Source organism: Lissotriton vulgaris, chromosome 1_1, assembly GCF_964263255.1.
Source record: "Lissotriton vulgaris chromosome 1_1, aLisVul1.2, whole genome shotgun sequence".
Lineage (NCBI taxonomy): Eukaryota > Metazoa > Chordata > Amphibia > Caudata > Salamandridae > Lissotriton > Lissotriton vulgaris.
In genome coordinates this window covers 2,104,341,426-2,104,353,728 of record NC_141685.1, presented here as the reverse complement: position 1 = coordinate 2,104,353,728, position 12,303 = coordinate 2,104,341,426, and positions in this window count along the sequence as shown.

The window sequence follows — 12,303 nt, the reverse complement described above, 5'->3', positions numbered from 1 at the left end:
GGTATCAGGGCACGCCTTGCGTCTGCAGATTGGTTAAATTTTATGGAAAATTACGATATTATCCTGTTGCAGGAAACATGGGCAACGGAACCTGTCCATAAGCTGGGCTATATCAACTTTTTCAAACCCGCAATCAAAGGAGGTAAAGGGCGGGCCGCAGGCGGCTTGCTAATCTGGGTGAAACAATCTCTGGGCTTCTACCCAACGGAATTCCCGGTGGAGAATCAGGATCTGTTGTCCATTATATTAAAAAAAGGGAACAAGCAAGTCATGAATATTATTAACATCTATGTTAGAGGCCTTCCTGGTGGCCGAAGCCCACCTCTGTTAAACCTTGTTGATCATATGATAACGAAAATGGACGGAGGTATCACTACCATCCTTGCTGGCGATTTAAATTGTACTATAGAACCAGTGCTAGATATGGGAGATACATGGACTATGGCAGATGACTCTGTATGGGGCATTCCAGACTTACAAGTGGAGAAGATGGCCAAAGCTACAGAGGCTGCAGTGTCCTGGATGGCCTTTTGTTTACAAAATGGGTTCCGGGCATGTAATGGCCGCTCTGCCTCTGATGTGAAGGGAAATTGCACTTTTGATAATGGCCAGAGGCAAAGCCGCATTGACTATATTTTATTGGACATGGAGCATTGGGCCCTACTAATTGACATGACAGTTTTAGAGCGCCCGGAAAGTGATCACAACCCATTGTCCCTATCGTTAAAGACACCGGATTTAAGTAGACAGGAGGAACCATCTGCAAACTATACAGGGGACGTCCAATTTACCAATGATAGAAGGAGGTTGAAGTGGTCCCAGGTTATGGAAGACGAGTCCTTACTAAATAATATCAACGATGTAGTGGGAAATGCACTTAATGAAATGTTGCAAATTGATATGTCGGGGGTGGACACTGGAGCTGTAAATAGTGTGATGAGTGTTCATATTAAGTGTTTTGGCAGGTTAAAAACAATGCTATCCAAACCATGTGGGAAGGCTGCTACTAAAACTAATCCTTTGCCCCAAAAATGGTACAACAAGGACTGTAGAGAAGCACATACAGCTCTCATCTCTGCCATTAAATCTCGGGACATGGTTAAAGTGAGAGCTGCTAGACTCCATTACAAAAAAACCCTTAGTAAAGCCAAACGGGAGTGGGAGGATGAGTTCTGGTCAGATCTTTTAGAGGCATCATCCTCTAATAACCAGAAAAGGTTTTGGGATCTGGTTAAATGGGGTAAAAACATTGACTACTGTACCCAGGGAAATAATGTGCCACTTGAGGATTGGGTATCATTTTACTCGGCCCAATTTAGAGCTGGGGACAATGAGACTACAAATCCTTTAGACAATCGACTCATGCAGACCCCAGAAAGCGGAAAACACACCTTTACGGTTGCTGAGGTTGAGTTGGCATTGGCACTTACTCTCCGAGGTAAAGCCCCCGGTATGGACCATATCCCGGCTGATCTTTTTAAATCCAATCCCACTTTGTGGCTCCCGTATATCACTAGAATAGCTAATACTTTGGCACTTGGAGCTACAGTCCCGAAATCTTGGAAAGGGGCAGAAATAGTTCCAGTCTATAAAAAGGGCGATAAATCCCTTCCAGCAAACTACCGCCCTATCAGCTTAATCGATTCGATTCAAAAGATAGTGGCGCGTATGGTTTTGGGAAGGGTCCAAGGTTGGATAGAAATGGAGAATATTCTGTCCCCCATGCAGGTGGGCTTCAGATCGGGAATGAGCACCATAGATCAGGTTTTTAGATTCTGCCTGATCTATTGGAAGGAGGTTTGGTTAGGTGGTGGTAACATCTATGCTGCATTCATCGATCTGAAGTCCGCCTTTGATCTGGTGCCTAGGGACAGGTTATGGGGTGTGCTGAAAACCTTGGGAGCCCTCCCGAATTATTGGACCTTATTATAAAACTCCATGAGGACAACTTTGCGAGGGTGAGGTGGGGGGGTCAGGGACAAGTTACAGAAACATTCCCCGTAACCCGAGGTGTTCGCCAGGGGTGTGTCCTGGCCCCTACCCTGTTCCTCCTTTTTATCAATCAAGTCGTTAAATTTTTCTTGGATACCCCCACTGATGCCCCAATGCTAGCAGGGATGAGGTTTCCGCTACTCATCTTCGCAGATGACACTCTAATCCTCTCGAAAACACGCAGCGGACTGCAGCGGGCTCTGGACCGCTTTGAGGAATTCTGTGCCATCAACAACTTGGTAGTCAACGTGGGGAAAACAAAATTTATGGTCTTTACAAAAAACCACTCAGTTCGGAGCTCAGTGAAGATGAATGGAGTGTACCTTGAGCAGGTTGATACTATGACCTATCTAGGGGTCACCCTAGATAGCCGCCTAAGATGGAGGGATCAGATCAATATGCAACAACTCAAACTTGCCAGGTTGACTGGTTGTCTCGTTAAAGAGCAGAAGGAATCAATCACTAAACGGGTCCTGCCGGCCCTTAAGATCTATGATGTTAAAATCTCTACAGCCATCCTATATGGCGCAGATCTATGGGGTCATATGGACTTGTCTAATCTGTATAAAACTCAATGTAGATTCCTTCGAAACCTAGTGGGCCTTCCACAGTCTACACCCTTGCTCCCCCTCTGTCTGGATCTTGGTTCCCCCCCCCATTAATGAAATGGCAAGATTTAGGTTAGTGGCATTGTGGAGACGAATATGGACATCCCCAGACCTATTCCTTTTTGCGAAAGAATTGTCGGAAGTTAGGTCCATTAAGGGTTCAGGGAAAATACCATGGCTCATTGCTGTAAAAACAATTTTGAAAGACATGGGCTTGGAACATCTCTGGTCATCCCCACAATCTAATTCTTTCCCACCCAAAGATGAATTTAAATCTCTATACTGGGCCACCATCTGACTAAAAAGAGTGCTGTTGTCTAACAAAAATGACCTCACAGGCAGGTTTTTAACATTCAAAATTGACCTACTGAGAGAGCCATACTGGGATGTCATATCCCGACAGCTGGATAAGAAACTGTATCATCAGTTTAGAGTGGGCGCTTTGCCATTAAACATCCTCCTGAACAAATGGTCCACAGGGATATCACCTTATTGTACTTGCTGCTCAGGTCATATTGAATCAGAAGGCCACTTCCTTTTTGCCTGTCCTAGGTACGGAGTACCTCGGAAAAAATGGCTAAAACCCTTGTTCCAAAACTTACCGTTCAAAACAGCGATGGAAGCCATACAGGTGCTCAGGACCAACACCTCAGAGCTCTTTGTGGTAGCTTTGGCAAAGTACCTGGGCTGGGCTTGGCTCCTTAGGCTAAAAAATCGTACGCCTTAGCGCCAAGTACAAAGGTTGTTCTGCAATTTGCCATAATCTGTCTAGTTTGAGCATGTAATTGTTAAACCACCGTACGACTATGTCTCATTTTCTGCATTCATTAATCGCAATTTAGAGCTGTAATCCTAAACTTTTTTTAATGTATTATTCTTCTTTACTTTCCTTAATTCTATATAAAATATTCAGGTCTCTTTATTCCATCAAATGAAATTTAATCTCATCTTTTATTTATCTGTTAAGAAAAGTACTTTTGTTTGTTCACTTATGTAATTTTGTGAGTGTTTAAATAATTTTTATATGTATTGATTTTCTTTGGATATTTTAAATGAACTAGTTATATCCTTCTGTATTTTAATATGTCTTTTATGATTGCTAATAATCGAAATAAAGACTTTAAAACCTAAAACCAATGTCTAGAGTGGACTTGATCGTCCTTCATGAGAGAGGGTGGGGGGAGGATCAGGATGGGAAAAGGAAAGGAACAACAAGGAAATTGAAATATGTTTGAAATATGGGGTGAATTCATAAAATGAAGCTCATGGTTGGTTTTGGTCAAAACAGTTACAAGGGAATAAAGTTTGAAATTAAATATAAGGTTTTGGTTTATAGTTCAAAATTGTACGGTTTCGAAGAAAATATAAAACATTGATATAATATTTGATATTAGAAAATTGCCTGATCTTATGAATAAAGTGGCCTTTTATGCTACAGGTGATATTGTTTTGTGTTTGTTGTGGTCTGGAACATTTCGGGCGAACAGGCATAGATTACAGCACAGCATAACACCAACGCTCCGACTGCCGTGTCGGACAGTAGAGAAAACAGGCATGGCGGTGGGAAGGAGGGACTTAGATTATAAAAATAAAAGAAACACTAACATTTCAATTGGACTGTCGTGATTGCCTCACATAGTAAGGACTAGGACGAGGAGGACATATGAGGGGGTCATGGCGTCTGTATCCACAGAGCTTTGCTCACATTGGCAAGTTTGTAAACTCTGGACCATGTCATTGTCGCTTCAGGTTTTTCTAGATATGTTCCACAGTTCATAAATATTTGATTTGTGTAAACATTGAAACTGATCACCGTATGTATTTATACAGGGACATTTGTTTTATCATTATTGTGTTTTACAGCTGCTCTGACTGTGTTCAGTAACCTTACCAAAGAAAACCCCTTTTCATAGGGTGATCTCTGACTTGTATCATTACTGTATATTGGCCTTGTGTTTTGTGTACTTGCCATTTAATCTGAATTGTTTGTCCTGTATATGTTATATGTAAAAGATAATAGTAAAACCGTTGTGTACTTACACATGTTGGTTGAACATTGATGCTTTAATGTGGGTTGGATTACTGTCTCTTGGACTGGGCGCCTAAGGCTACCCAACGAATCAAGGAAACTTAAATGACCTCGTGTTCCCTGTGTGATGATTGTTAATGTCCCTGCGAATTCTCTCGTTTAAAGAGCATCGCGGCTCCTGAAATGACCTACTCCCGAGAACCCGGTGATACAATGTTGAATGGGTTTCAGAATTATGCTTATTTATAAAGTGTTTCGAATATATAATCCGTTTATATATGTGATGGGTCGCTAGGATTTTTTAAACAACCCCTGAAGGCTTGTGAGAATGCTTTCTAGAGAAGCAGTTTTTATATAGACCTCTATCTAAATTAAAACCTATCAAAATATTATGTTTATCACACTTTTCTTGTTGGGAGGAAACAACTATTCTGAGAGAGACCAGAAAACAAGTCTATCTCCCACCCAGAGAATGTTCACTAAATTAAATAGAAGGTTTAAACCCTAATGCATAGCTTAATCTGCTAGTGTGATTATTTACAGAAATATTACTCCTAGTCTTCGGGACAGTTGCATCTCCCACTTTGCCGGAAAGTACACGCTTCAGTTTAGTTAGAATTCTCACGTACTAGGGTTGAAAAGGAACATGTAATGCAGGGCCACCCCTTCGTTATAGTTGACTCTGCAGCCGCCCTAGAAAAGGGGACAAGTTGTGATGGCTGTTAACATATGCAAGATTAAGCTCGGATTCCCGCCACATTCTGAAAACCAGTTATAGAATCAACGTGGGCCATGGTTAAATTTAAAACTAAAGCAACTCGTTCTGTTGGAGAGGCGCGGCCTTTATTTTTATCAAATGATGCCACGTGGCCCTGTTCTAAACTGGGTTGCAGCCTTTGAATCCTGTGTACCGCGGTCGGGTTGTTGAAGGTCTAGCGAAGTAACGGATTCTGCTAAGAAGGGCCTTTGCTTGTTCAATGCAGAATGTCACCCACGCCAACAACGACCCTTAAAAGCAACACAGCACTGTCAATGTATAAATATTCATATTACAATGATTAAAGCATTGCCCCTCCAATCTCTGTGGAATCCTACCGAGATTTCGGAGTCTATCAATAGTGAACCAGGTGCAGTTGCACCGAGGTCCAGGGCTTTAGGGGCCTACTATTCCCTCCACCACCAATGTACAGGAGAAGTGGGCATTTTTCTTGCTCGTATTAGGACACATTAACCTCTTGTTACACCACTGCTTTATTTCATTAAAAACACATTATGGAACAACACATTCAGCAGTAAACATTGATCATTTAAAGAATTTTTGATAGCTCACACCTGTATAAGTCTCACTCTCTGCGTTGTCTGATTCTGTTTTGTACGTATATGGCTGAAAGACTTGTTAGTTGTACAACAATTACTATGTGGCAGACTTATACCCAGCAGCCTAGGCCCACCAGAGCTAGAAGTGGAGACATTAGTGGTGAAGACTGCAGTGCTTAATTTGTAAAATATTAATTTTCGGTGACCAAAGTTAACAAATGCTGGGATTGCCGAAAACTAGTCTTGATTCCACTTCATGCCACTTTCTTTAACTACAAGACACTCACTGCCCTTATAATCCACTCTTGCATCTTTTTTTTGTATCCTTATGTTCTTCCTTTGTCACTGTTTTGTAATCTTTCCCTTGCGTTTTCTCTCTCTTGCTCTGAGTCAAAGTAAGCATTGGGGAAGAGTCTATATTTGCAGTCAGTAGTTTACTCTCAGCCACATTGCGATTAAGCAGTACTACGTTCGTTCTCAGTGTATGGCCAAGGTGACTACCCTCATTTAGGTTAGGGTTTGGGTTATTTACGTAGGCTTGCGGGTTTAGAATTTGGAGTTCAGATTGAGGGGGCTTTAGATTAAAATGTATGCTAAAGGATTAATAAATAAATTATGTGAATTATTTGGACTCACAATATAGTAATTGTTTTCGAATTTTCTAATATATGTGTTCACATTTGCTGGACCTGACGCTCTCTGCAGGGTTACTGAAGGGTTACCCCAGATTTTGGCTTCCTTTGCTGAACCTGTTTTTGTTCACTTTCTCTCCCCGCTAATTAGTGATAAATTGATTGAGCTCTCCCTTTAAGGTAAAATTAGCCTACACCTGCTTGGTACATTTAATTTACTTGTAGGTCCCCAGTAAATAGTACTTCATGTACCTAGGGCTACTAGAGGGCCGACGCAGTCATTGTGACACCTAGTAAATCAAGACATGCAAAAAAACATGTCTCAAGCCTGCCACTGCAGCCTGTAGTGCAGTTTTAAACTGACATTTCACTTGGCTCACCGGCGAAACCGCCCCCCCCCCATGCACTATCATTGCCCGAATATTAAACTTCAGAGATCGTGAATGCAATTATACAGACAGCTCGGGCACATGGGGATTTTCAAGTAGACAATGCAGTTTCTTCCCGGAATTCACCCTACAGGTACAGCTCCGAAGTTTTGAGCAAGTTAAGAAAGTCCTGCATGCCAAGGAACTGAAATACTTGATGCTCTACCCCTCTAAACTAAAAGTAATCGCAGAGGGAAAGAAACTGCACTTTGCCACTCCGGGAGAAGTATGACACTGGCTTGATGGGTGGAGAGTGGTCGGTAAAGGGGCTACCGGAGAAGGATGAAGGGACAAGGTTAAGAGTCCTCGCAAGAGGAGAGTCACTCATCCCCTTCCCTGGCCTGCCTCTGAGATTGATTCTCTCTGAGTGGAGCACGTGAGCACCTGAACTGGGAGAATAGTGGGAGAGATTGTGACTTGGCGCTGAGATGCTGGGCTGGGGGAGTTGTGTGGGGGGAGGGATCGTGAGACAACTGAAAAGCCGATATGGGGATGGGTGCTGCATCGGGCTAGGACCAAAACAGTTTGACATTAGTTTCTAGGTTAGGGGGGATGCTTTCCCATAATAGATAAAGTACTTATCGTCAGGCTGCCTCACATCCTGTCATTAGATGCTAAGTTTGAGGCAACAGGCACTCTACAACTTTGGGAAGTGAGTAGTTCAAATTCCGCTGAACAGGGTAGCGGTTTCGGGGAGTTCTTGGTTTTATGGTTAACATTAACAGTTTTTGAGGTTTCACTGCACTCTGCCTGTTGCGAGTGCCTTAGTAAAGGGTGGGGGGCAAGCACCTGGGTTTTCCTAGGGGCAGGAAGGAGTACATATTCCCAACAGCAACTAGAGGGACATCCCTTGGACCGAAAGCATGGTAACTACACCTGAGATCACACAGAGATTAAAAATATGGTCCTGGAATGTCAATGGGTTGGGAGGTAGCATTTACCGCACACTGATACTACAACACCTAAAACACCATAGCCAGACATCATACTTATGCAAGAGACACGCTTGAAGGGACGTCACTATAAAACATTGGACATAGGATATGTTTTGAAATCCCACCAAGGTCATATCTCCATACTTTCCCAGAAGGTATGGAGAGATGACCTTGGTCGATATGATGCCCTTAATAGGATCTGGAATGGGATATAGCTCTAAACCTCTGCTCAGTCTATGCCCCACCTCGACTCTTGACAATGACCTTCCTTGAACTGGGGAACCCACTACTGGGACTACCCATGGGAACACTACTTAAAGTGGGAGACTTTAATGCGGTCTTTGACCCGAGTTTGGACAGAACTGGTGCTAAAACCAGGAGGCAGGGAGGGGAGTCCCCACTCTGACATTTTGCTTCAGAGATGGGCCTGGCATAATTTTAGAGGTAATTAAACCCTAACACTCGGCAGTACACATACTTTTAGGAACCGTTTTTCCAGAATTGATTACCTACTAACCCTCCAATCTCAGGTGCTGCGATTTACGGCAGCTGTACAATTAGCAGGAGGAATATCAGACCACTCTCCTGTGGAGGTTCACTTATTGGGTCCGATTACGGACTATCAAAGCCTGCCCAGGCTGGTTGCCTGGAACCCGAAAGACAAAGATACTAGAGACAAAATACGTAAAGAGGCTGTCTTATACTTCAAAGAAAATAAGGGCTCTGTCAACTCGGCACTGACCTAATGGGAAGCCTTTAAGGTTGTGTTGAGGGGAAGCACCTTGGCGATAATAGGGGGAAGGGAAAAATAATCCAAACAGCAATGTGCTTACCTGGAGAAGAAGATACTAGAAATAGAAAGGGATACATGAGATGCGGGATGAGAAATATTCATACACCAACTGCTGCTTTGCCAACAAGAGTTGAGAGCACTGACAGAACACCTAGCCCATAAACAAGCCCTGACAATGAAGAGACGTCTCTATGAAGTTGGAGACGAGGCAGGCTAACTCCTAGCATGGCTGGAAACATGCAATAAAGAAAAGTCATGGGTTCTCTAGGTGAAAGATGAAAAGGGACCATTCATACAACCAATGCATGAATTGACAAAACGTTTGCCTCTTACTATGAGGCCCTATATGTCAGGATTCAACAAGGCGCCTACCTAATGTTTAAGAACTACAAGTCCCACAATGCCTATACAGGGGGCGGGGTCCTATAAATGTCAGGTGGACCCAGTACTTCCTGTTAGTAATTTTGTAATCCTTAGTGATTGAGTGACTATCCTGGCTGTTGTTTCTTGGCTTCTCTTGGGACTGTGTTATAGAAGCCTTTTGTTGGAGTGTTTAGCAATCGGCAGCGCGGGTGCCTTTGGAACGCGCTGTTTGCCGAGGGTTCCGTTTTCCTTCCTGAGTCGGCGGGGAAGGAGTTTCCCGTACAAGTGTCTGGAGCGCAAGCTGACTGATCTAGCCGCTCGTTAGCGGACTGGGAGCTTCCCGCTGAGGAAACGCGACCAGGAAGAAGAAGCTTCTTTTTTGGTACAGTGAGTACTTTGGCAGCGCGTGATGTTAAACGCGCTGCTGTGAGATTAACGGTGATGCAACCGAAAGGGAAAACTGATCTGGGTGATTAATAACCTGTGAGTGTTCTCGCCGGAGAGCGGAGTGCAGTGGGGAACTCTCCGCACACTGCCGCTACGAAGTACGGCACTAGTGTCTTAGGCTGTCATTTAACCAAGCGGAAGATAGTGGGAAGGCCTACATCTTGCCGTGTTGGTGGGAAAAAGGCTTTTAGAGACAATTGTTCATATTTGAAAAGGAAGCGGAGGACAGTAGTAGGAGGCTACGTTTTGCCGTGTTCCTAAAAGAGAACCTTGCATTTAAGAGTGACACTAAAATACAATTTGGAAGAGCATAATTTTGTTTTGATTTTTGGCAACACATATAGGTGGAGGATATTCGTTTATTTAAAGACTCTTTCTAAACAAGGAGGGTAGGTGCTGTTTCTATGCCATCAGAATATACCTTCTACAGTAGGAGGTGTGACTCAGATCTAATTGTTTTTTGCCATCCATAGGAAACCTGTGCAGATAAATTCATCTTTGTACAGAGAGGAGGCTATTCACAACCAGGATATACAGGGAGGTGGAGGAGTGCATTGATACTAGAAAGGTGAACCCTTTTTCATATAGTACTACAAGAAGCAGAGAGACAGGGGTATGAAGTATTAGTTCTAACCTGTGCATTGTTTTGTTTTCTTGTCTTACAGCTATCCCTTCCCAGCTGCCCCCTTCCTTTCCCTTCCTTGGTCTCCTGTTTTTTCCCTCGCCCTATCGCTCGAACCCACTGTGTTTTTATATCCAGTGTGTTGGTGAGATCGGGAGGTGGAGTTTTATGTGCATCAGCCGGATCCTGCAGTGTGGAGTCTGACAGAATTACTAACCCACGAATTGCATACTGCCCGGTCCGGCTGGGGTACATATGGCCACCTTGGATGATGTGTTGAGGGCTTTGGTCTTAGTTCAGCAAGAACTAGCGGCTTCCAAGGCGGAAGCTGTGGCTCTGAAGGATAGGGTTGAGCAGTTGTCAAAAAACCCTTTTTCTTCGGGGGCACAACAGATTCAAGTTACAGTTCCTCCCCCCATTCCTTTAGCTACTCCTGAACGATATGGAGGGGATCCACACAAAACACAGGCCTTCATGACACAGATTATGCTACATTTCTCATGCAAACCGGCGTCTTTTCCAACTAATCACTCTAGGGTGGCGTTTGCTCTGTCATATTTGGTGGGGGATGCTGCGAATTGGGCGGTGCCCTTAGTCAAAAACGACGATGCCATGTTGTCCAACTGGAATATGTTCAGGGAGGAATTTGAGAAGGTTTTTGACAGAAGGGCCACCAATTTTAGTGCGGATAAAGAGCTATTGTCATTACGTCAGGGGAGAAGCGATTTAGTAACGTATTTGACTACTTTCAATCGCTTAGTAGCCGAAACAGAATGGCCTGAGGGTAAAAGAATGTCCCTGTTCTATCAGGGTTTAAGAGATGAACTGAAAGACGCAGTGGCGCATATAGACCCACAACCAACCACTTGTATAGACATGGTGAATCTGGTGTTGCGGTTGGATGGTCGTTTGACTGAGAGGAGTGGGGATAGAAGGAAGTGGGATCGGGGCTATGCCCGTAATACAGGGTTTCCTTCTAGAGCTACGGGCTCTGCAGAGTCAGGGGGGGAGCCAATGGAAATCGGAGCAATCAGGCCCCCTTTATCGAAAACAGAGAGAGAAAGTAGAAGAGTACAAGGGCTCTGTATGTATTGTGGAAAAAAAGGACACTATGTAAGAGAGTGCCCTTCAAAACCCAAGACCTCCAATACTTGGAATAAGAATCAAAGGGTGGCAGTGTCAAGCTCGACAAGAGAGAAGGAAGAAGTGCTTCCATCATTGCCTAAGGCGGAAGAAGTTCCCGATTGGAAACTCACCTCCTTGGCTTCCTCTGGTATAGGAGAAACTGAGTCCCACTTGGTGTTGGAGATGTCCTTGGAGTGCGAACAAAAATCCCATTCTGTGATGGTGATGTTGGACTCCGGGGCAACAGGGAATTTCATCGACAATGGATTGGTGAACCGACTGGAATTGCCTAGGGTACCCCGAGGTAATCCTGAGGAGGTATTAGCAGTAGATGGGCAGCCCATTAAGTCGGGTCTAATAACCGAGAAGACAGCAGAGGTGGAGTTGTCTATAGAGGTTTCCGAAGGGAGACACGTGGAGAGGGTGGAATTGAACATCATAGATGCTCCACAATACGAAGTAATACTGGGAATGCCATGGTTCACGTTCCATAATCCGTCCATTGACTGGAAATCCCGCACAGTGCTATTCTCTTCTGGTATGTGCAAGGAACATTTGGTGCCTTATGTATCTTCTCCAGGGGCAGTGTTAGCCTTGCAATTCAGGGTGGCTACAGCGGCAGAGAAGGAGGTAGTGCTTCCAAAACAATACGAAAGCTATCGGGAGGTCTTTAGCGAAAGTAGAGCAGAGAAGCTACCGCCTCATAGAGCCTATGACTGTAGGATTGATTTAATTGATGGGGCAGTGATTCCTACATGTCGGGTATATGCATTATCTGTACCTGAAACAGCTCACTTACGGGAGTACATTACACACTATGAGAGCATTGGATTTATAAGACCTTCTCGTTCCCCCGCAGCCTCTCCCCTTTTCTTTATAGCGAAAGCGAATGGGGATCTGAGGGCATGTGTGGACTACCGCGTCTTGAATAAAAATACCATCAGAAACCGCTATCCTCTCCCTCTAATCACCGTGTTGATCGATCAGGTGAGAGAAGCTGTGATCTATACTC